The 22,604-nt window shown below is 37.7% G+C and overlaps 1 long non-coding RNA gene across 1 annotated transcript; it reads right to left on the reverse strand.

The window, feature by feature from the left end:
• Nucleotides 1–4,234: 4,234 nt before the first annotated feature.
• Nucleotides 4,235–20,202, reverse strand: LOC148114876 (uncharacterized). The gene is made up of 3 exons (XR_015733337.1): nt 20,067–20,202; nt 7,403–7,571; nt 4,235–4,864 (listed from the first exon to the last, which is right to left on the reverse strand). It is a non-coding gene; the product is annotated as an uncharacterized LOC148114876 (long non-coding RNA).
• Nucleotides 20,203–22,604: the final 2,402 nt, after the last annotated feature.

A 22,604-nucleotide genomic window follows, 5' to 3' on the forward strand; every position in this document is an offset into this window, starting at 1 on the left:
GTCCTTATAAGGACATAACATGTTCCAGTTCAGCATTTAATATGCACAGTGGACATTCCTGAATTGATAATTTGGACTTCCAAGTTACAAAGTTTGCTGCTATCACAATCAACAACTGTGACTTTAAAAAAAAAAAACCTTCCTAATAATATCTAAATCTGGAATTTGGAGAAATGTAATGCTTTCTGGGATATCTTTTTTAAAGGAAAATATAAACATCCAATCTTCGATAAAATGGAACAGGAGCAATGATATTTTTCAAACATATATCAGATGAAGAGCTGTTTGCTTTCTAAATACTCAGAGGGTTGTTTTTTTTCCTAACACAAAGGAACTAATTTTGTGAAACCACCAGTTTTAAGCATATGGTTATAGACAAAATGTTATGCTTTATCTCCAAGGCCAGTTTATTCAGTCTATCCTGATCCACGTTGATTTTGTTTTTTTAAAAAAGTATTTCTCCCTGTTTGATGTTTATCTCTACAAATCAGTGTTATTTTAGTATGAACACCCACAATCATATCTATAAAGAACTGTATAAAAGAACACTTTCAGTTATTGCCATGGCCAAAAAATAGGAAATTTAAATTGATAGCAGCACAAGAGAGTGGAATAAAATAGTGCATGCTTTTGTCCCAGAGAATCGTCTGGTAACAGCAATTATTGTAGCTTTTGCCACTGGCAGTGTGTGAATTATGAAATACTCATGCATCTGAGTTCTTTGGTTTGTGTCCGTATTTATCAGCTCTGTTGACCATCATGTTTACTGCATTTTAACTTACAATTTAAATACAATTAGTCTTTTGTGGCTTTTCCTTAGAATGAATGTATTCATATGTGTAGAGTTACAGGATTTACAGAGAAACACGGAAATATCCCTGTACAAAACCACATCATTGATACCTATATTTACTACAGTTATGTTGGGCAGTTGATCTCCAAAGTTCAAATAGAAATCTTCCTCATCTTCGCTAGACATACCATGGAAACTAGACCACTTCTGGTAGGAACCAGACTTCTACTACTGATCTTCTTCTGTATAATAATCCCTTTATTATACTGTATAGTTCTTATTACCTCTCTAGTTATTCCATGTCAATTTTGCTTGTCTGGTCCCCAGATTATTATCCTCTATAAATTCTATTACACTAAAGTTACTGAATAAAGTCAACAAATTTCCCTTCTAGGAAAACACAGAATTGTGAGAAGATTGAAATGGCATCGTTGAAACTTGGCTGTCAAGCATAATGGAGGCAATTCCACAGCCCACATTTTGGAGCTTCTCAGAACTCAGTAGGACACAGAAATGAAGAATGACTTTCAACTGTGCAATTTTTCATGATTTATATTCAAATAAGAAGCAAAATGGGTCACTTAATCATCTGCGAGACTAAATATGCTAATTGAGTTTTTTCAGTCCCTCATAACACTATCCCCCTCCGAAGCTTCTAACTTTCATTGAAGAGATCTTTTAAAAATTAGAATTCTGCTCAAAAACTAACCAAAACAAAACATAACTCAATAAAGACATTATCTTTTAATATCATTTTCCCCTTCACCTTCTCATAGCTTTCTCAACATAACCCAAATAAATTGTAATTAAAAAGAAGTCAACAAAGGAATTCAATCCCCTCTTGAAATTCTCTCTCTCTCAAATTTTCCTAAATTGAAGGTGACAAAACAGACACCTTCAATTTAGGCCCTGACTTTAAGCATTTACTGGGATTAAAATTAATTCAAGTAACTACAGTTTATTTCAATGGAATGTATATAAATCAAACTTCTAGGATCAAAATCAATTAGGATTTTGATTATTAAGTACAGGCATCTGATTTAATATTAACTATCATTGTAAAAAATGATTTTCCTCCATAGATTTATTGCATACTTGTAATTCTGAAGATGCTTTCTGAAATATTGATGATATCATTGCTGCTATTGTGATTATAGTGATGAAGCATCATTTTAAAATTTAAAAATCTCCTTCTCTACCTATATTCAATGCTTGTTTTGGTGAATAATATTATTCCAAGTTGCATATAAATTTTGAGTCATAAAAATATATGGAAGAAATTCATAATTAGAAATCTCTAGGGACACATTTTATTCTACCATGTAATAATTATGCCTATACACACATTCCGATTAATACACACATTGTTATTATTCCTGTTATTAAAAAAATATTAATATATAATATGAGAAGTAACATATTGTACAGATAGTCCCTGATTTACAACCATTTGTTTGGAAACTGTTCAAAGTTACAATGGCCTTTAAAAAATTGGCATTGCCGGTCCTTGCATTTACAACCATTGTAGCATTTCCACAGTCATGTAATCTGATCAAAATTTTGTTGCTTGGTAATCACCTAATATTTATGATGGTTGCAGTGTTGTAGTGTCATGTGATCACTATTTGCAAGCTTCCCAGCTGGCTTATGACAAGTTAATGGAGGAAGCCAGACTCACTTAACAACCAGATGACTCATTTAACAGCTGCAATGATTTACTTCACAAACATGGCAAAACCATGTCATAAAATTGGACACTACTCACTTAATCTCCTTGCTTAGCAATGGAAATTCTGTTCCAAGTTGTGGTTGTAAGTTGAGGGCTAACTCTTTAGGGCAGTGGTTCTCAAACTTTTCTTCACTACAGATCCCCTTTAAATACCTTTTGTGGCCACGGACCAAGACTTAACTCAAGATTTAAATCATAACTTTTCTTCAAGTCTTCATGAAACCCCTGCAATGACATCACGTCCTCCTCCCCAGGGATCTGCAGACCACAGGTTGAGAATCACTGCTTTAGGATGTTTTAAAACAGAACAAACTAAACAAACAGTTCTTCCAGTGGTGGGTTGCTTCTGGTTTGCATTGGTTCTATAGAACTGGTAGTAAAACTGGCAGGAGGCTCCACCCACTGACCCTGACATCATTAAAATGCTTCTGCACGTGGCCCTGCTGCGAACAGGTAGTAAAGGTAGAACCCACCTCTGAGTTCTTCATGTGCATTTATATATGTGAAGGGTTGAGATGATTAGCCTGATGGAATTCCTGCTGATTTACACCAGTCAGATTGGAAGAATAGTGATTAAATCATCCCACAGAGAGACCTTGGGATGGGGAATATTTCCAGCTCCAAAGCATATAGAAAAGGATGAACTATATGATCTTCTGCCTACTGTAGTTGATGAATCTGACAATGAGATCTTTCAAGGAATTGTTTTGAGTCAATGAATCTTAAATCATATTTGGCATATCCTGTAGATCTTTGGCCTGATGATATACAATATCTAATAGTTTATGGAATAAATATCTAAGTTTCTATAGTTGTGTTGGGGAGAAAAGATAGATGACTTTAAAAATGTAATTTGGCTTTCAGAATCCAGGGTATTATGGTTTTTTCAGGGTAGGCCAAAAAGGTTAGAATTTCTACTAACATAGGATTTGTTGCAGCAGCTTCCAAAGAATTGTTTTGATTGAAGACATGGAAGAGTGTTGTGTTAATATTAATTCCACACCTAATAAAGTCAGCACAGCGTTCATTTTGTTCTGAGGGCAAACATTTAGATTCCCAAACTTTGTATTTTCAAGCAAAGGCTATGAAATTTGCCCTATGGCAAGACCCATTTTACATTATCACCCCCTTTTCTTCAATATATTAATGTCATAACAAGAGACACAGTGTGCTAACAGTCGCAGGATCTGCTAAGATTTAGGATAATCAGTTCCAGTGACCATCAGTCTGTATCAGACTGGGTCATTGTTTAAGGATCCTTAACACATTTCAACATCTCTCTAAAGGAGGCAACTTTAGAAAAATAGATCTATACAGTGGTGCATTTTCATTAGTAACCAAAGCTTCTTTTAAATAACACCTTCTGACATGGATATTCAAAATCCCTTCATTAAGCACAAAGGATCAATTTGTTCTCTGGTCTAATGAAAATCTAATCTCTTATTACTTAATTCTGGTTTTTGAAGGAGCATTTTTAAATAACTTTTCATTAACTGGAATGCCTTTCCTCCCTTAGGTTAAAAATGTATTTGTCCTATTCTGACACATAGTAATTCTTGTTTCTTAGAAGATAACAATAATCTTTTGTGCGGCAGTCTTATGATAATTAATGGTGCCTGTCAGTCAGAAAAAGAAAGAAGACAAAATGAGCACTGTAAAATAAAATTCTACAGTCATTTATTTCTTGAGTTAATATTAATTGAAATCGCACTCTCCTCTCCTTAAACACAAGGGCTCCTTTCTTGAAAACTCTCCTGACAGGTGAAATCTTATTGAAATAATATTAGGGCAAATAAATCAAACTCAGTTTGTTAAAATATTACAACTTTTTTTTAAACCTCCAATAAGGTAAAACTCAAAATCGAAACAAAGAAACAGCATTAAATAAAAATATCCTAATGGTCCCACTCAACTATTGGTCAAGAAGGCCTTAAAAAAAATGTGGCTCTTTGCCCAGGGCTTTTGGTGAGGGAGACTTTTTGCTTTGTTCCTCATCCAGTCTATTAGTTTTGTCATGTATATATTTTTACTGGTTATTATTTCATTTCCCTACTTGTAATTGTTATGAGCAGCCCAGAATCATTGGGAGTTGAGTAGCATACAAAATTGATAATTAAAAGATGAACACTAAATGAATAATAATAATAATAATAATAATAATAATAATAATAATAATAATAATAATAATAGAAAATGAGAAGGTGAAGATCTTGTGGGACTTTCGAATACAGACGGATTGTCACTTGGAACACAACATGCCAGATATCACAGTTGTCGAAAACCGAAACGTACAATTTATTGACATCGTGGTATCAGGAGATGCCAGAGTCGAAGAAAAAGAACTGGAAAAAAACATGAAATATCGTGACCTGGCCATCAAAACTACATGGCTATGGATGAAACATGTAACAGTGATACCCATTGTCATCAGGGCACTTGGTAGCATGTCCAAGAATTTTATAAGATGCATCAGCAAATTGCAGCTTCCTGCAATAACACCAGCAGAACTGCAAAAAACTGTGCTATTTGGAACATCGTACATCTTAAGAAGGTACTTGGTTGATACGTAGGACGCTGGCAGCAACCCGTATCAACCATTAGCACCAGTCAATGGTATTTGTGATGCATTTTTGAATGTTCAGTTGACTGAGTTTCATATTTAATGAATAAAGATAATAATAATAATAATAATAAAAATAATAACAACAACAACAACAACCACCACAACAACTGGATGGCTATCAGGTGTGGCCCCTATGGTTATGGGAATGCTGGTCTTTGGATTGGTAATGGCTTAGCCACCGTGAACCAATCCAGGTACTTACCATCACCAATGATAAGAAAGAAATCATCAAAATTCCATACCAGATCAGTCATCGCCCGGGTCAACAAGGACCACATCAGATGCTATGGCACCTGGACATCTGCCGAAAAATGGGCTACAGGGCTCAGTTGCTATTGCTGGGGAACCAGGGCGTGCAACCATAAAGGGACTGGGACATAAGCGCAAAACTTGAATTGCAGCTTCCTGCAATAACACCAGCAGAACTGCAAAAAACTGTGCTACTCGGAACATCATATATTTTAAGTAGATAAGGGCTGGCAGCAACCCGTATCAACCATTAGTACCAGTCAATCATATTTGTGACACATTTTTAAATGTTCAGTTGAGCGAGTTTCATGTTTAATGAATAAAAGAGACAATAATAATAATAATAATAATAATAATAATAATAATAATAATAATAATAATATAAAAATAAAAGAAACATTCAATATACATTTTTAACCTGGTAATGCAGATTAAAATAATGATAATGATGGTGAATGGAGAGGGAAAAGCTTCATTATTTGGGGAAAGGTAACTTCTCTAAAGGGCCTACAATAGTGACAAAGGATAACATAGGAAGAGGTGTGAAGGCATCCATGTGTGCAAATGAAAGGCACAAGGACCAGTTTAAAGAGTTTCATTGAGTGTCAGATCACAATTCTTCATATGAATGTTTTTCCAGCTTCAATTTTTATACTAGCTGTGTTCTCAGCTCACACACATATCTACAAGATGCCTTATCTCACAAGCCTGAACTTGATATTTCTGGTGCTTTCCCCCTACCACAATCTTGATATCTGACAGATTTGTCCTATCCTACACTTCACTTCCAGAAGGGGCACTTCAGAGGAGCTAGGAACATGGAATCAGGAAGTAGATCTGTTGGATAGTATTCACTTACACCATGGGTGTCAAACTCGCTAGTCAAGTTGCTGTCACGTGATGTTTCCCCATTTGTGGAGCTGGGGTGGGTGTAGATTGCACATGATGCATCTGGCCCACAGGCCACCAGTTTGACACCCCTGACTACTTACACCAACAAAAAACATGTCAGGGCTCAAGTAAATGACCTCTAGCACTACAGATAGATTCTTCTTTATTTTCTGTAATTGAAGGACCTTTGTTTCACAATGTTCATTTATATGTTCCTATCAAGGAAGATGTATCCCTACTTTGCCATAACAATAAGATTTCAGGACATTGGGAGAAAAACAATAGGACACATTTTTTCTTCTTCTTTTGGAATAGGAGATTAGACATGAATTAGACATCTTGGATCATGGCTCTCAATTTACATCCAAGTTCTGAAAAGCCCTCTTTCACTTGCTAAATGGTCATACTCATTTGTCATTGTATCACCATTCACAACTGAATACATAATCAGAGAAGATTAATGTGATGCTGGAGCAATTTTTGCATTGTTACTTTTCCCACCAACAGGACAATTGGCTTGATTTGTTGTTATTTGCAGAATTTGCATATAACAAGTCTCTGCATTTTTTAGTCGGCTCCTTTTCAAGCAGTTTATGTCTATAATCTTGGCTGTTGAAAAGTCCTGCCTCTATGGTTCCATGAACCTTTGATTTTGGATAATTTTGGAAAGAGACAAGTGATACAGAGCTATTTAAATGAATAGCTAGATTTAGCCAAGGCTACATAGAAATGTACAGTAGAGCACACAAGTCATGAAAGTTTGTTGTGGGCATTTGTTATAGTTTTCTGCTGAATTTTTTTCCTTCTTTCCATTCATCCAAGAAACCAGACTTGAAGTTTATTAGGTCTTTCACTGTCATAGACCAGTCCAACCTGTGACCGTCTGTTTGCAACCATCCACCTCGATGAAAGTACGGACAGTGTTTTGCCATTCTCTTCTTGTTAAGGAGGGCCTTCCCTATCCTTTACATTCAGCACTTTTTCTTCACTCACTGGTTCTCATAGCCAGGGAATATAAGGTGAAATGTAATATTTTGGATTCTACGCATGGAAGGAGGAGACTTCACATTAGATTCACCAGAAGGGTTACTCTGACCCAGGGGTGGGTTCTACTTACCTTTACTACCGGTTTGCAACGTCGCCATGCATGCGTGCTTCTATACATGCACAGAAGCTTCCTGATGTCAGCGGGGTTGGTGGGTGAAGCCTCCTGCCGGTTTTTAATACGAGTTCTTGTAACCAGTCTGAACCGGGGGCAATCCACCACTGCTCTGACCCATAGAGAACTGGAATGTGGCAGAGGATGTAATTAGCTCAGTTTCATATAATTTTTATTAAGAATCTTAAAAAGGAGGTAAAAGCTAGCAAGAACTCATATGAAGAAAACAAGGAATGGAATGGGACAGGACAGACAGGACAGGACAGGACAGAATCTTTATTAGTTATCTGACCATATTGAATACTTAAAACTGGTACAAAAATACAACTAGCTACAATGAAAACAATGAAAGCAATAGGCAAGATATTGTCTTTTCTCTAACCAAGAAAGTCAATTTAGCGATATCTACAAGTTCCATCATCTTCATCAGCTGTTCCTCCATGTGGATAGTGAGAAATCTTTTTACTTTTGTAAAAAGTAAAATAATATTGTAAAATTATAAAATAATAACATTGCTGCAGTCATCACATGTTAAAATAAAGTTCCATGACTGTTTTTTCTATCTGTTCATCCATCAATCCCCATGGTAAAGTCTCTAGTTTCAAATGCATATTAATCTTTAAGATCCTCTGAATAGTGCATGTATTTGTATTCAGTGGCTCTTGCTGGGCAGTTGGGGATTTTGCACATATTCCAGTTTCATGTAAATTTTCCATCTCAGGCTTGTGCATTGAGCTTGGCAAGCTGCCTTGCCAATCTTCACATTCAGGGCATGGGTGATTTTGATGGGGGAGTTTGTCTTTTGACAGAATAAGGGTTTGACTCAGAAACAGGAGGGGAATATCAAACCATTACTGAAAAATGTCAAATTCAGGTTTGTGTGATTGAGCGTAAAAAAAAAAAATAACCTTCATTAGGTTAGAGATAAGTTGACAAAGAAAAGGCCTTTTTAAATTTCTGCTATAATATCCTTATCCCATTAAAGTATTTTTCAAAGCTCCTGACAACTTCTGTTTTCTGATTTTGCCTTCCTGAAAGGGCAGATGAAAAGTGACAGGATTTTTTTTTTTTTCAAATAGGAAACAGCATCACAACTCAGTGTAAGTCTAATTCAGTGGTGGGTTCCTCCCAGTTCGGCCTGGTTCGGCCGAGTTGGTAGCGGTGACGATATGACATAACCGAACCGGTTCTCTTTGTTCGGGAGCAGTGTTATTCTTACCTTTTATTTGGCCCGCCCCCAATCTATTTGCTGCCTCCCGAGTCCCAGCTGATCGACTAGAAAGAAAAAAACTGTTTAAACTCCTGCTGCGGGGCTTCAAAAGGCTGCCCTACAGCTGATCAGTGTTAAAAGGCAGTGTGGTGGTAGACCAATGCACTAAAAAAACAAATGAGTAGACCGGTGCCTCGAAAAACAAATGAGTAGACAGGTGCCTCGAAAAACAAATGAGTAGACCAGTGCCTCGAAAAACAAATGGGTAGATCAGAATGCTCCAAGAACAAATGGGTAGACCGGTACAGTTCTGCAGGCAGTTAAAAGCCTGGTAGACCAGTACCTCTGCTAAATCCTAAATAATTGTCACATGATCATCAAACCACACCCACAAAATAAGCCATGCCCACAGAACCAGTAGTAAAAAAATTTAGAACCCACCCCTGGTCTAATTCTCTAAGTTTCAGGACTAATATTTATTCTTGAAAGTACATTATTTCTGCCATTGTTCATCCCAGGTAAAAATTAAATAGATCACTTGAAACTCATTGTGTATCGGAATGGTGGTAACTTTCAGCTTAAAATATTGGTGCTGCAGACAAATGTGCTGACAATATTAGATCATGAGGAACTTTGGCTACTTACAGCTATGATTCAGCAGTTGTTGTACAATCATGATAAATTGGTAAAACACTATCTACTATTTCACCCCATATATCTTCTTGATTGCATTGAAGCTTGGCTACCAGCTTCAATGTCTTGGTTCAAATATATAATACTCTGCCTTGCTGGTGAACAGATAACTGTAATGAAGATAAATCATGGCTCTTTCTAGCAAATGCCTTTTCGTTACATTTACTGATCTTGCATCCAAAACCTTGCATTCCAAACCTACCTGTACCCAAAGCCTTCTTCTTTTCCTTCTTCAGAAAAGAACTAGAAAATTATTTAATGTGGAAAGTATACTGTAGTTATTGTGGATATAGACCATTTCAAAAAGATACAATGGAAAATGTGGAGGTGTGGCTATAGTGCCTGTTTTCTCAGGTTATTAAAATCAACAGTTTCTTTTTCTGGATCACATGGCAACTGGAAAGAGTAGTCATGTAATCACAGAAAAAAAGAAGCAGCTGCTTTAATAAGTAACAGGCTGGTGCTATTTCAAATATTGCGTGTTTAATGTTAGACTCTCAAGTAAAACAGGCAGGAAACACAACAAAATAAGGTAATCTAGTTTATAATAAGGCTATATTAACATAATCTTGCAAATCTGAAAAGTATAGAGCAGATTCCTTTCTAAGCCTCTGTCTCTGTTTATTACTCAGCTGCAGCTCCTCCTTCTTTTATCTGAACTTTCCCTAGGCAGCATCTCTTTCCCCAATCTTCCAAGGTAATTCTCACATACATACATACATACATATATTCTCACTTATGTACTCCAAGCTACTATTTGAAATCACATTCCAAACACTGCCCTAGTGAGCATATTAATGACACACAAAATGACATTTACATTTGAGGAATATCAAAGAATCACAAAGAGGTGCAGTAGCTCAGTGGCTTAATGATGCTAGAGATGGTCTTTGCTCCAGTGGTTTGAGTTCTGGAACTGTGTAACAGGGTGAACTCCAGTCATTTGACCGAGCTTCTGTCCCTCTAGCAGTTTGAAAGCATGTTCTATGAGAGTAGATAAATAGATACGATTTCAATGGGGAGTTGAAATGATGATACCACTTCAACAGGGAGTTGAGATGGTACAATTTATTGACAAATGTCAAGGTGTTCTGCCTAAAAGGACACCCAAGGGGACTATTCAGCTTATATATTGTGTGGTAAACATCTATTATTGTTCCAAATTAATGATTAATAAAATCCATATACTCCTAAGCCATCTTTTGATCTGTAAAGAGTAATGTTTTTCTTTATTCTTAAACAATCATGCAAAATTATATTGAAGTTTGTTCTTCCTGTCTCTACAATAACAATGTAATTTGACAATTTTTAACTTGTAACCTTGGTGATTGTTAAGTTTATACAAAAAGTTGCATAGTAACAGTTACACACCGATTATTAGTTTTATGTTATGCGATGTAGTTATATTAGATAATGCATTCCATTCAGCATTCGTGTTCCATATTAGAACAAGATGGCTTTCCCTTACAAAGTAGATTCTTCTGAAACGCAGCACTTCTACAATTATATACAATTACCATGATAGAATTCTAAAATTAGGAGTCTGATGATGGAAGAGGCAGTGGCTGGATTATTCCTCAGTATTATTACCTGTATTAATTATAGTAGCAGGTAGCTGGCATCTGGAGATAATTTCAAATTCTTTATTTTTAAAAGCTATAAGCAGATTTGAGTCAACACAAAATTGCCAGATTCAAACTGCATTGATACAAAAATGATTAAATGTGCAGTGCCTCAATGTGAACCACAGCCTTTTATTACTAGTATTTTGATGTCAAATATAAGTATTTAGGTCATCTGGTTTGCATCATGACATATGTTTTGTCGCTTGTCAACTCCCTAACCCCAATTCCCCTGCATGCCTACAGGCCAGGACATCTGAATCACTATCTTGGAAAAATGAAAAACAGATAGCTGCTTGCTTGCTTGCTTACTTACTTGCTGTCGGGCACAAGTAACCAGGAACAAGAGTTGAGTTCAAAGCACTAAAAGTTTATTATATACAGAAATCTGATCTCCTATTGGCACTAGATAAGGATCAACAGAATTCATGGGGAGGGGGGTAGACTTGGGTCTCTTGTGACTGCACAGTGATTCCAAACTGATGACATGTTTAACTCCACTGTCATGCTCATCCTGCTTCTCTCTCTCTCTTTCTTTTTTCCTTTCTTTTCTTTCCTACCCTCCATCGCTCCCTCCCTCCCTCTTTCCTTCCTTCCTTTATCCGCCTCCCTCCCTCCCTCTTTCTTTCTTTTTTCTTTCCTTCTTTCCTTCCTTCCTTTCTCTCTCTCCTTCCTCCTTCCTTCCTTCCTTCCTTCCTTCCTTCCTTCCTTCCTTCCTTCCTTCCTTCCTTCCTTCCTTCCTTTTAGAAATACCAGTGCCATTTGTAGTGATCCCATTCATCAACTCCAGAATTAAAGAAGGAATTTTTAAAATCTAAATTACACATTTGAGAGATTTTCCCAGGTTAACCATCCTCTTCTGCAATTGGAAATCTAGTTATGCAGTACAGTGCATAATAAACTAATAGCAGAGTTTATACTTACTGCAACAATTTTGATATGTCAAAATGTGTATCATGACAAACCTTATCCTGTCACATTTGCATCCGGGCACCAGAAGCAAATGGGAAAGTCATATGGTTTGCATTGTGACACATCTTTTATCATTACTTCATCTCCTTCCCTATAAATGGACATTTATAGAAAGTACTGATTTGCAACACCTTAAAACTAAAACCATTTTTTTTCCATTTTGTGGCTCCAGCATTTCTGAAAATTACATTGCTGATAAAAACAATTTCCATTCAGTTTTTTCAGCAACAGAGTAGGGGTAGGGAATCAAAAAAATTAAAATCTGTTTCTCAATGGAGTACTATTATTCTTATGCTAATTGTGAACTGAAAAATGTCTGCTCCAATTCAGATAAATCACCTATCAGCTGACACATATGATACTAGAATTGTTTGCAATGGCTTCGAAGTCATAACAGACCATTTAAATATGTCTCCATCTGATGAGTGAAGAAAATAAAATGCAAAAATTTCTATGCAGCAAAATAAGACATCAGTCTTAGGAACAGCATCATTAACTCATCCAATGTACTTCCCTATAAACCTCTAAATCTGAAAAGTGTAAGTGCAATCTTTGCAATGCAGCCAGAACTATAAAGAAATTTGACATATTTCGCAATCTCATTAAGGCGTGGGCACTTAGAAATATATGTTGCCAGAAAATAATACATCCTTTTCCCCCATGGCATTTTAAAAAGGATCTGAAAAATCCTTTTCAGGATTTTTGTCCAAATACTTCTCCAGAAACTGAATATTTTGGCAGATACATTTTGCCTCTTCACAATAATGTGCCCAAACAGTTCCTAGCGTAGATACCCTAACATTAAACAGAGGCTGGGTTGCTACTCCCTCACCCTTTCCCTCTGCCCCTCCTTCCCTCTCCATCCATCTACATCACAGTTGACTTGGGGGAGAAGGATGTGATGGTTCTGAGTGACTGGCAAGCAAGCATGCGCACACTCAGCTCCATTTGTGTGAGTGGCGGGCATACGTATCTTCCACTCACACAAATGGAGTGTGCGCGCACTTGCTTACCTGCTGTTCGCACAAGTGGAAATATACATATGTGTGCATGCACTCACCCGTCACTTCTGTGGCCTGGTTCCAAATATCTCAAGGCCCAGAGGTGGGCCGTGGCCTAGGGATTGAGGACCTCTGATCTAGATATCTCTATCATCTCTGTACCAAGTACAATATTTTTTTAAATATGTGTGTATGTGTGAGAAGGATAGAGGGGAGGGAGAAGGGAGAAGTAGAGGGAGAGTCTTTTAATAGGTCTTGATTCCTGGTGAGCGTCTGGACAAGTCCTCTTTTCTTGGCAAGGTGTTTTGGAAGTGCTTTATCATTGCATTCTTTCTAGGGCTAAGAGAGAGACTGGCCCAGGGCTACTCAGCTGATTTGGTGCCTAAAACAGGACATTGTTTTCAGTGGTGGGTTTCAAAAAATTTTACTACCGGTTCTGTGGGTGTGGTTTGGTGGGCATGGCATGGCTTGGTGGGTGTGGCTTGGTGGGCATGGCAAGGGAAGGATACTGTAAAATCTCCATTCCCTCCCCAATCCAGGGGAAGGTTACTGCAAAATCCCCATTTCCTCCCGATCAGCTGGGACTTGGGAGGCAGAGAATAGATGGGGGGTGGGGCCAGTCAGCATTTTTACTATCAGTTCTCCGAACTACTCAAAATTTTCGCTATCAGTTTTCCAGAACTGGTCAGAACCTGCTGAAACCCAGCTCTGATTGTTTTCCATTTTATGGCCTGGGGCCTTAACCATTTCACCAAAATAGCCCACATCTATAGAACTATATCTATATTATCTATATCTATATATATCTACATCTACATAAATCACCTGTATTGAGAATTCATTTTGTACTACTTGTATGCCGGTATTATGCATACAACGAGGAACAGGGATGAAATTCCGGGCCACTTCCGAATGCCACTTCTCCATTGATCCTACCCATCACCACATAATTTCAATTGCCATGCAATGCGGCCATACAAGATGACTGATGGGGGGGAAAAAATTCTCCCCCTTCCCTTTGTAAATAGAGCTATCCAATAAGTGGCCATTTCATTAAACTTTCAAGCATGTGCACTGAATATACAAGTTTTCTTTTCATAATGAACACAATAGCAATCAGTAGCTCAAGAATTTATGACAACTGAGAAGATAGTGTTCACAAGCTGATTCACTTTAAAGTGCTCTTTAAAAATGTTTTACCACAAAGTAATAGACTGTAGGTCCACACAAATGAAAGTAAAGGGTATGTTGACAGACAAGTATGCATTCGAATAACAGCCATGGTTACAGCAGTAATTTTTTTGTTAACTTGACATTCTAGTGATCTTTAAAGCCAGTTATTCTGACATTAAATAAATTGTGGCTGCTAACTATAACTTTAAAACATCATAGATCTGCAGGTACCATCAATTTAAAACTTATTAGGCTTAATTAATATTTTAACTCAACCACTATTGATTGTTTTTTAAAAAGTATGTTAAAATGCTCTTTGCGAGTAACCTTAAATTATGGCAAAGATGCGTTTTAAATAATTCATAAGGGTTTTTTTCTCCCACAGTAAGGCACACAAAAGTAATCAACTATGTATTTCTATGAAAAGACATTGGAGAATACCAAAGTGACAGAAATAACATAATTGGAGAATGTCAATTAGCATACAAATCCTTTTATGCACACATATAGAACTTGTGTAAAATAAAATCTCTGTTTTATTCCCTGGATTGTCCTTTCCTTTATTATGATGGTATGCCATTTTCAAGAGATAGTCATAATTCTTGATTACTGTTCTCTTTCTTCTTTTGAGTCAGTCTTTTTACTACTTTACAAAGCTATAGGCAGGAACATGTATTATTTTTGTCATATGCTGTGAGCCTGCTGAAACTATTAAAATAATATACTGTTTTATGGAGTAGCAGTTCACTTTCTTGGGTTGTTCTGACCACATTCTTTTCTGTCATTGATTAGCTTTGTACAGAAGTACCGAGTTTTATGAGAGCCAGTTTTATGAAGTGGTTAAAACTAGAAACTGGGAGACTGTGAGTTCTATTCCCATTTTAGGCATTAAGCCAGCTGAATGGCCGTGCCAGTCACTCTTTCTTGGCCTTAGGAAGGAGGCAATGGCAAACTACTTCTGAAATCTTGTCAAGAAAACTTCAGGGATTCATCTAAGTCTGGGCAGTCAAAATCCAGGCCTGTGGGATGTGTCATGTAGTGACTGTGCCCATGCCTGGTTTAGCAAAGGGGGAAAAAGTCCTGATACATTAGATGATGCCACTGTGATGATGTGAGTTTGACACCCCTGATCTAAGTAATCACCAGAAATCAACAATGCCTTGAGGGCATTAACATGTGTAGGAAGAAATATCTTTCTGGGTTCAGCTCCAAGTGGGGAAAAAGACACTGGAAACATGGAGACTGCTTGGAAAGATGGTTTAATGGTGGACAGGATCACATGGCTAGAGTTCCTGAACAGAAAAGAGGCCTGAGATACAGCGAGTCCCCTTGTTTTATGCTTTCCCTGGTTTTGAACTTCCTGGGGCCCAGAAAGAGTATCCTGATTGGTTGTCAGACTTCCAAGAGGTGGGGGTCTTAGCTAGCCTTCCTGGCTGATGTAATCTTCCCAGGTGCCATGTGCTGCTAGATGGGCTCTATTGTTTTGCAGATTATGGTCCTTTGACAAAGGATTGAGTTTCTGCCTCTGGCCCATTAACAAAGGGTGGGGGCAGGAAGGTGGGAGCTGCTTTGTCTTTAAAACATGCTTCTCCATTTCTCATACAGGGAAACATAATATTCTGCCTTTTTAATATTTCCCAAAATATTTCATTCCTCTAGGAAAGGGGTGGGTGCTAACTTCCTACACATGCAAACACAATTTTAATTTATATCAAAGCAGAAGTTGCAGATGTTGACCTGTTGAGGTCTTCCTCTATAGTTTTCATCTCTTCAGGCATACCTTGCAGAAAGCGTGAAAAGGATCAGCTGAAGCATCTTTCTATATCGTGCTAGATACCTGGGTTGAATCATCAAATAAATTTTCTACAACATCTTGGGATTGTACTAAATTGGATGGATAAAAAGAACAATAACTTATAATGCTGGACTAGAAAACACATGGCAGGGGAGTTTCCCTTCTCTCTACCATCTCTTTTATATTATTCTCCTTATATTTTATTTCACTTTTGGAGTAGGGCAACTGGACTTAAGTCTAAAAGAGGAAATACTGAGTTACAAAAGTCTCTATCATGAAATTCCAGGTTTAGTTTAAGGTGACCAGACGTCCCGCTTTTGGCGGGACAGTCCCGCTTTTGAGCAATTTGTCCCGCGTCCCGCGGCGTTTCAAAAAAGTCCCGATTTTTCTTGAGCCCCAGCTGATGGCTAGAAGAAAAAAAAACTGTTTAAACTCTTGCCCGGGGCTTCAAAGGGCCGCCCTACAGGCAATCAGTGTAAAGCAGTTTTTTTTCCCCCTAGCTAAGCTTCAGAAACGAAACCGAAACCAGGGTCTTTGGTGCAGCATGACAAAATGAGGCAGAGAGAGATTTATTTTTATTTTTATTTTTCCTCCCCAAAAAAGGTAGGTGAAAAACTGCAAACAATGGGAAATTTAGGAGGAGAGTTCAAGATTTTAAAACACAAAGGAAAAAAAGCTGTATTTAACTAGGGAATTGTAATAATTGAGATACTATTAATTAATTGTCTATTGTGTTGAAAGCAGAAATGGTTAAGTTGTGGTTTGGAGGAATATATGGGAGAAATTATTTGGTTTATTATTATTGGTAAATATAATTAATTGATTTGTAAGAAATTGGATTGCATGGAAATAATTGGAATATTCATGTTCATATTGATTAATATACAAAAAAGATAGTTTTATAACATTGATTTATATTAAAATGTTGAATTTGTATTAAACAACTGTATTACATAATTACATAATTAAACAATGTGAGGATGGATATAAAAATAGATGACAATGGGAAGGGGTATAATATAGAATAGAAGGGAAAAATTGAATTTGATTAAGATTAGAGATGAGGATGAAGGGTAATATTGGTTTTTTTTAAAAATAGATGAGGAATAAATATGGCAAAAAGGAAATATAGAAATTGTAAATTTAATTGAAATGACTAAACGCTGTTTAAATTTGTGAACCAGCCAAATATTCTGTTCAAAGAAAATACATTGTATGTTTGTATGTGTGTTTCTAATTATTGCTATTTATTCATATTTGTTCTCTTATTCTTTAAAGTTTAACAATTCATTCTTTATCTTAATATCTTTATATTTGCTTGGGGTTGGCTTTCTTCCCTTTCATCTTTTTTATTGTACAGCAATCTTTCTCCTCAAACCTACCACCTCTCTCTTTTCTTTCCTTCTTACTTTCTCTTCCCCCCACCCTCTTTTTCTCCTCCCTACTTCCTCTTTCTTTCTCCTTCTCCTCCTCTCTTCCTCCCTCTCTTACCCTCACTCCTACTCTTAATTTCCATTCCTTCATCCCTCTCTATTGCTGTAATCCTTTAATGCATATGGACTACTCAGAGGGCTGAAAAAGTTATTTTTGACTGGTCCTCACACTTTTGACCAGTCCTCGAATTTATGACTGTCCTCACATTTTACATTTTTGCCCTATCTTGTCATCATGGTGAAGAGAAGCAGTTGTGAAATGAGTGACATGGTTGTTAAGAATGCTGCATGGGCATAAATGTGAGGATGGTCATAAGTGTGAGGACCAGTCAAAAGTGCGAGGACCTGTCAGAAATGACTTTTTTCAGCTCTCTGGTTAGTCCTTTTGTGCATATGGACTACTCAGAGGGCTGAAAAAGTTATTTTTGACTGGTCCTCACACTTTTGACCAGTCCTCGAACTTACGACTGTCCTCACATTTTACATTTTTGCCCTATCTTGTCACCATGTTGAAGAGAAGCAGTTGTGAAATGAGTGACATGGTTGTTAAGAATGCTGCACGGGCATAAATGTGAGGATGGTCATAAGTGTGAGGACCAGTCAAAAGTGCGAGGACCTGTCAGAAATGACTTTTCAGCCCTCTGAGTAGTCCCTATACACATAGCCATGGCCACCCGGTCACATGACCAGGTAGCCACGCCCACCCAGTCACATGGCCTCCAAGCCACGCCCACACAATAAGCCACGCCCACAATGGTGTCCTTCTTACCAATGTTAAAATCTGTTCACCTTACCCTATAGACATAGCCATGGCCACCCGGTCACATGACCAGCTAGCCACGCCCACCCAGTCACATGACCAGCTAGCCACGCCCACAAAATAAGCCATGCCCACAATGTCCCTCTTTACCAATGTTAAAATCTGGTCACCTTAGTTTAGTTTGAATTAGAACATCCATGTAAATGTGCTTACATGGAAGTGAACATTTAGATGAAGTTCCTGTTGTTGAAAGATAGAAGTTTGTATGAAAGTGAGTAGCCTCACCAACCTGATCTTCTACACTTTGAATTTATTGTGATGTAATGAAAATATGTTGCTTTTTAAAATTCAAGTTACCATGGGAGATTCAAATGCCATGTGAATAAAGGCTTGCATTTGCCTTGGAAATGCATTTGCACTATAACAGAGAAAGAACAAAGCAATCACTGGTTATTTTGAGTGAATTAATTGTTTAATGCTAATGGATTTATTTGAAGTAATCTCTTCCACATGGTTATTTTATTTTACAGTTATTTGTAAAAATATTCCTGGATATTTTGACCCATGATCAGAAGGATTTTTATCTAATCATATTGTAATTATATTCTGCCTTTATTAAGGCTATAGAATTGAGTGTCAGGAGAAAATAGTTACCGGTAAGTCATATTCTTTCAATGAAAACTTTCTCCACATTACCCATCAACAATTAAAACATTTTGAGTTTTCACTTACTTTAGGTTTTTTTCTTTTAATTGCTCCTCTCCATTTCCCCCTTTATGGATTTATATGTTACCTTTAATAATTGTGCTATGAATTCCAAATGATTTTAAGCCAGGATTTGAAGCTTTTGCATGTGAATTGTGAAAGACTTTGAATACCAAATAATGGTTCGGTTCTTAGCCAATTCTCAAAGGGATTCCTCAGTACTAAAATACACGTGGAGGTAAAATTGAAAAAGGGCTCAGCAGCCAATTCAAATGAAATCTGAATCACTTTCAAAATTCAAATGCACTTGCTTTGTTTTATTTTTCTTGGATTCTTGTTATCTGAAAAGCTATCTAAGTAATGCTGTTTTTCTTCAATAAACCATGCATTAAGAATTGAATCCCCCCCCCCACTCTTTGAAGATGAATTACTTTTGGATTTTCATTACTTGAGAAGATCAATGGTCTTTAAATTTTGTTTTGCTTTTTTGCTGAACCTTTTTTTTGCAAGAGTGTGTGGCTATCTATAATAATAAAAAAAGCTATTTTTGGTTTTCCAAAGCATTGTAAAAAAATCTTATCTCTTTGCTATAAGGAATTAGCATAGTGACAAAAGACAGATTAGGCATACAATAGCTTTTCATTGTTATTGTATTAAAGCAGCTACTTGTTCCTTGAATGAGTAGTTCACATATCTGAAGTTGCTGCAAGGTAGAAAGGGGTAGCACTAAAGCAAAGCATTTTATTTTAGTTCTTAGTAAGTCTTTTAATATTTATTTTTAGTGAATATATGTGAATATGTCAATTGCCTCCTTTGGGAAATATTTGATCTGAGGCAACATTTAGACTTTGAATAAAGTGTGGAAGTTGATTCATTTATGAAAATCACCATTCTGTGAAGCAGTCATGGGATGGCTTTGGAACTACTCATGGATAGACTTCCTCAACTGTAAATTCTACTATGCTCACTGATTATATGCCTAGCCAAGTCATGGCCAGTTTCATCCTGGATACAGATTCTGAAATGAGACTTAAACCAGTGGGCCTGTTTCTACAACCTTCCCATCCAAAACTGTACAAAATCATCTCCCTTTTCAGTGCTTTCTGAGAAAAGTAAGAAAGAGATATGACCATTTCTAGGCATATGGAGAGCCTGGAAAGTTAGGCTTGAATTCTCCACCAAAACAATCCTGATTTTGGCCCTCTTGTAATGAAGAAGCAGTTGATCTTCCAGAAGATGTTATAAAGGCTAAACTCACAGTTTGACTTAAGAGGAACCGGTCTTCAGTTTGCTGCCAAATTCAGGCAATATGAACTCCTAAGTGTGAGTCAATTCTGTACTCCAATGAGTTTAAAGAAGTCTCTTGAAAACCCTGATTAGAATCTATCGCCGCTCTAGGGGAAAAAATATAGAACAACTTGCTTGATAACAGAGAGCTTTACTAGGTCATGTATTGACATGCATTGATTATGTAGCTATGCCTTAATGCTCTATTTGCCCTGGCATCAGTTTAGCAAAGCTTTGTGCAGTAACCTTGCTTATCTTTGCTGATGACATGAAAACTATTCAGAGCATAAGGAAGATAGGTTGTAGATTAGTGGGCATTTTTGCCTCTAGTTTCCTGAAAGAATGAGAAGCATGTGTGTTAGAAGTCAAAAATATATCTTATTCCCGATGTTCCCTCTCTATCTTGACTTGCCAACCAACACTGAAACAACCAAGGAATAATTCCTTTTTGATCCAAGGCTTCTCCTCCCTGTTGATAGAGAGAGGAATATATTTGATAATAAATTTTTAAACATGCTTTGCTTTTTAACTTATTTTCTTTTTCTTTCTTAATTGAGGAAACTCTCAAAGTTGCTTACAAAAAAATGATGTCCAGCCAAAATAAGTCTAATATTGGAACACAATGAACGACATTGGTGACCATATGGAATTTTTCAGGTAGCATTCCTGATTCAAGCTGAAATCTTTTCTGATTTTATATGGTTAAGATCTTCCCAAAGAGCTCCAAGGAAAAGAAACAGAGAAGCTAGACATTTGCTCATCCCTTAGTGGAAAGGGGTGGGTTCTACTTACCTTTGCTACCAGTTTGCAATGAGGCTGCGCACACTTGCTTCACTCGTTCGCACGCACTTCTGTGCAGAAGCTTCCTGATGATGTCAGGGTCGGTGGGTGGAGCCTCCCACCGGTTTTACTACCAGTTCTGTTGTGGTCCACCAGCAGCCTACAGAGCTGGCAGCGGAGTTGGACAGTGATGAGGCTGAGGAAGAACATGGGCCAGTCCAGGAGGCTGGGGAAGGCCCAGATGAGGGCTCTACGTCAGAGGCAGAGATGGAGCCAGGGTCATCGGGGAGTGAGGTGCGGACTCCAGAGCCTCCAGAGACTGATAGGAGTGAGGCAGAGGAACAGGAGGAGCCTGTTCCTAATGTACGCATGAGAAGAGCTGCCAGAAGGCAAAAGCAGCTCAAGCAAAGAGGACAACTCGGGAGTAGGGCCAAGAGATGATTGGCCCCTCCCATAAGGTTTAAAACAGACCAGCAACGGCGTTTGGGCTTTGCCGGAAAACTATGTTGGTAGCTTCGTCTTCTTCTTAGTTTACATCTTGTATTTATTTTTGTATCTGTGACTTCTGAACGTTTGCCAAGAAAGGCCTAATTGGACCAAGGTTTGCGATAGGACTGAGGAATTTGTGTTGGGAGGAATTTGCTTTAATTTAGTTGAACGACACTGGGAATGAAGTAATTCTCAGCTGTTCAAATAAAGTTTGTTTTTTCACTGACTGATTTTCCTACTACTTACTTGGGCCTGGGTGACAACACAGTTCTATAGAACTGATCCGAACAGGGGGCAACCCACCACTGGTGGAAACAATAAAAAATTCCTCCTCCTCCCCCTCCTCCTCCTCCTCCTCCTCCTCTTTCCGCTTTTCACTTTCTTCCATTTTGGGTGTTGAGGGAGATACAAAGTTCTGGTTCTTGTTCTTCTAATAGCTTCAATTATTCTTATTTGATTCTGCTGTAGTGTGTCTTTCATGTCTCTCCATCATCTTCTGGATCTGCCTTGTGTTCTTTAACCTTCTCCTTTTTTTGCATATGCCTTGTAGGTTATGGGCGCGAAGTATTTATTTTGAATTAATTTGACCTGAATGAAACTTTTTGTGTTCTTTTGTTTTTGTTCATGTAGGTTAAAAATGAAGGGAGAAAACCCTTAAGGTAATGTATTACATATCATGTAGACCAGGGGTGTCAAATTCAAGGCCTGGGGTCCAGATCTCGCCCACGGGGTGCTTAGATCTGGCCCCTGGAAACAGCGATGGACTGGCCCGTGGTGCCTTTGCCAATGAAAACAGAACTTGGGAAAGGCCCTCCTGAGCTCCATTTTTGCTGGCAGAGGGTTGCAGGGGGCTGTCACAGCCAAAAACGGAGCTTGGCAGCCCATTTCCACTGGCAGAGCACTCAGGCCACCACAGGCACCCCAGACACGAGTAACGTCGAGCTGGCCATTCCTATCATGGCCACTCTCAACCCGGCCCCCCCATGGTTAAAAACAACCCTGATAAGGCCCTCAATGAAATCGAGTTTGACATCCCTGATGTAGATCATCACATTATAACAAACTCAGCAAACTAAAAAAATAAAATGAGGTAAGGGAGTGTTTCATTTTCAAAGCATGCAAAATGTTACCAGCTTCCATATGTACAAAGTTCTCTCAGCAAAGAGAAAATAATTTTGATGTGAGAATGGAAACCATCTCATTGATGACCTTGCTCTCCCAAATATAGACATGTGAGATA

The sequence above is a fragment of the Pantherophis guttatus genome, chromosome 3, assembly GCF_059756535.1.
Source record: "Pantherophis guttatus breed Tessera chromosome 3, ASM5975653v1, whole genome shotgun sequence".
Taxonomy (NCBI): domain Eukaryota; kingdom Metazoa; phylum Chordata; class Lepidosauria; order Squamata; family Colubridae; genus Pantherophis; species Pantherophis guttatus.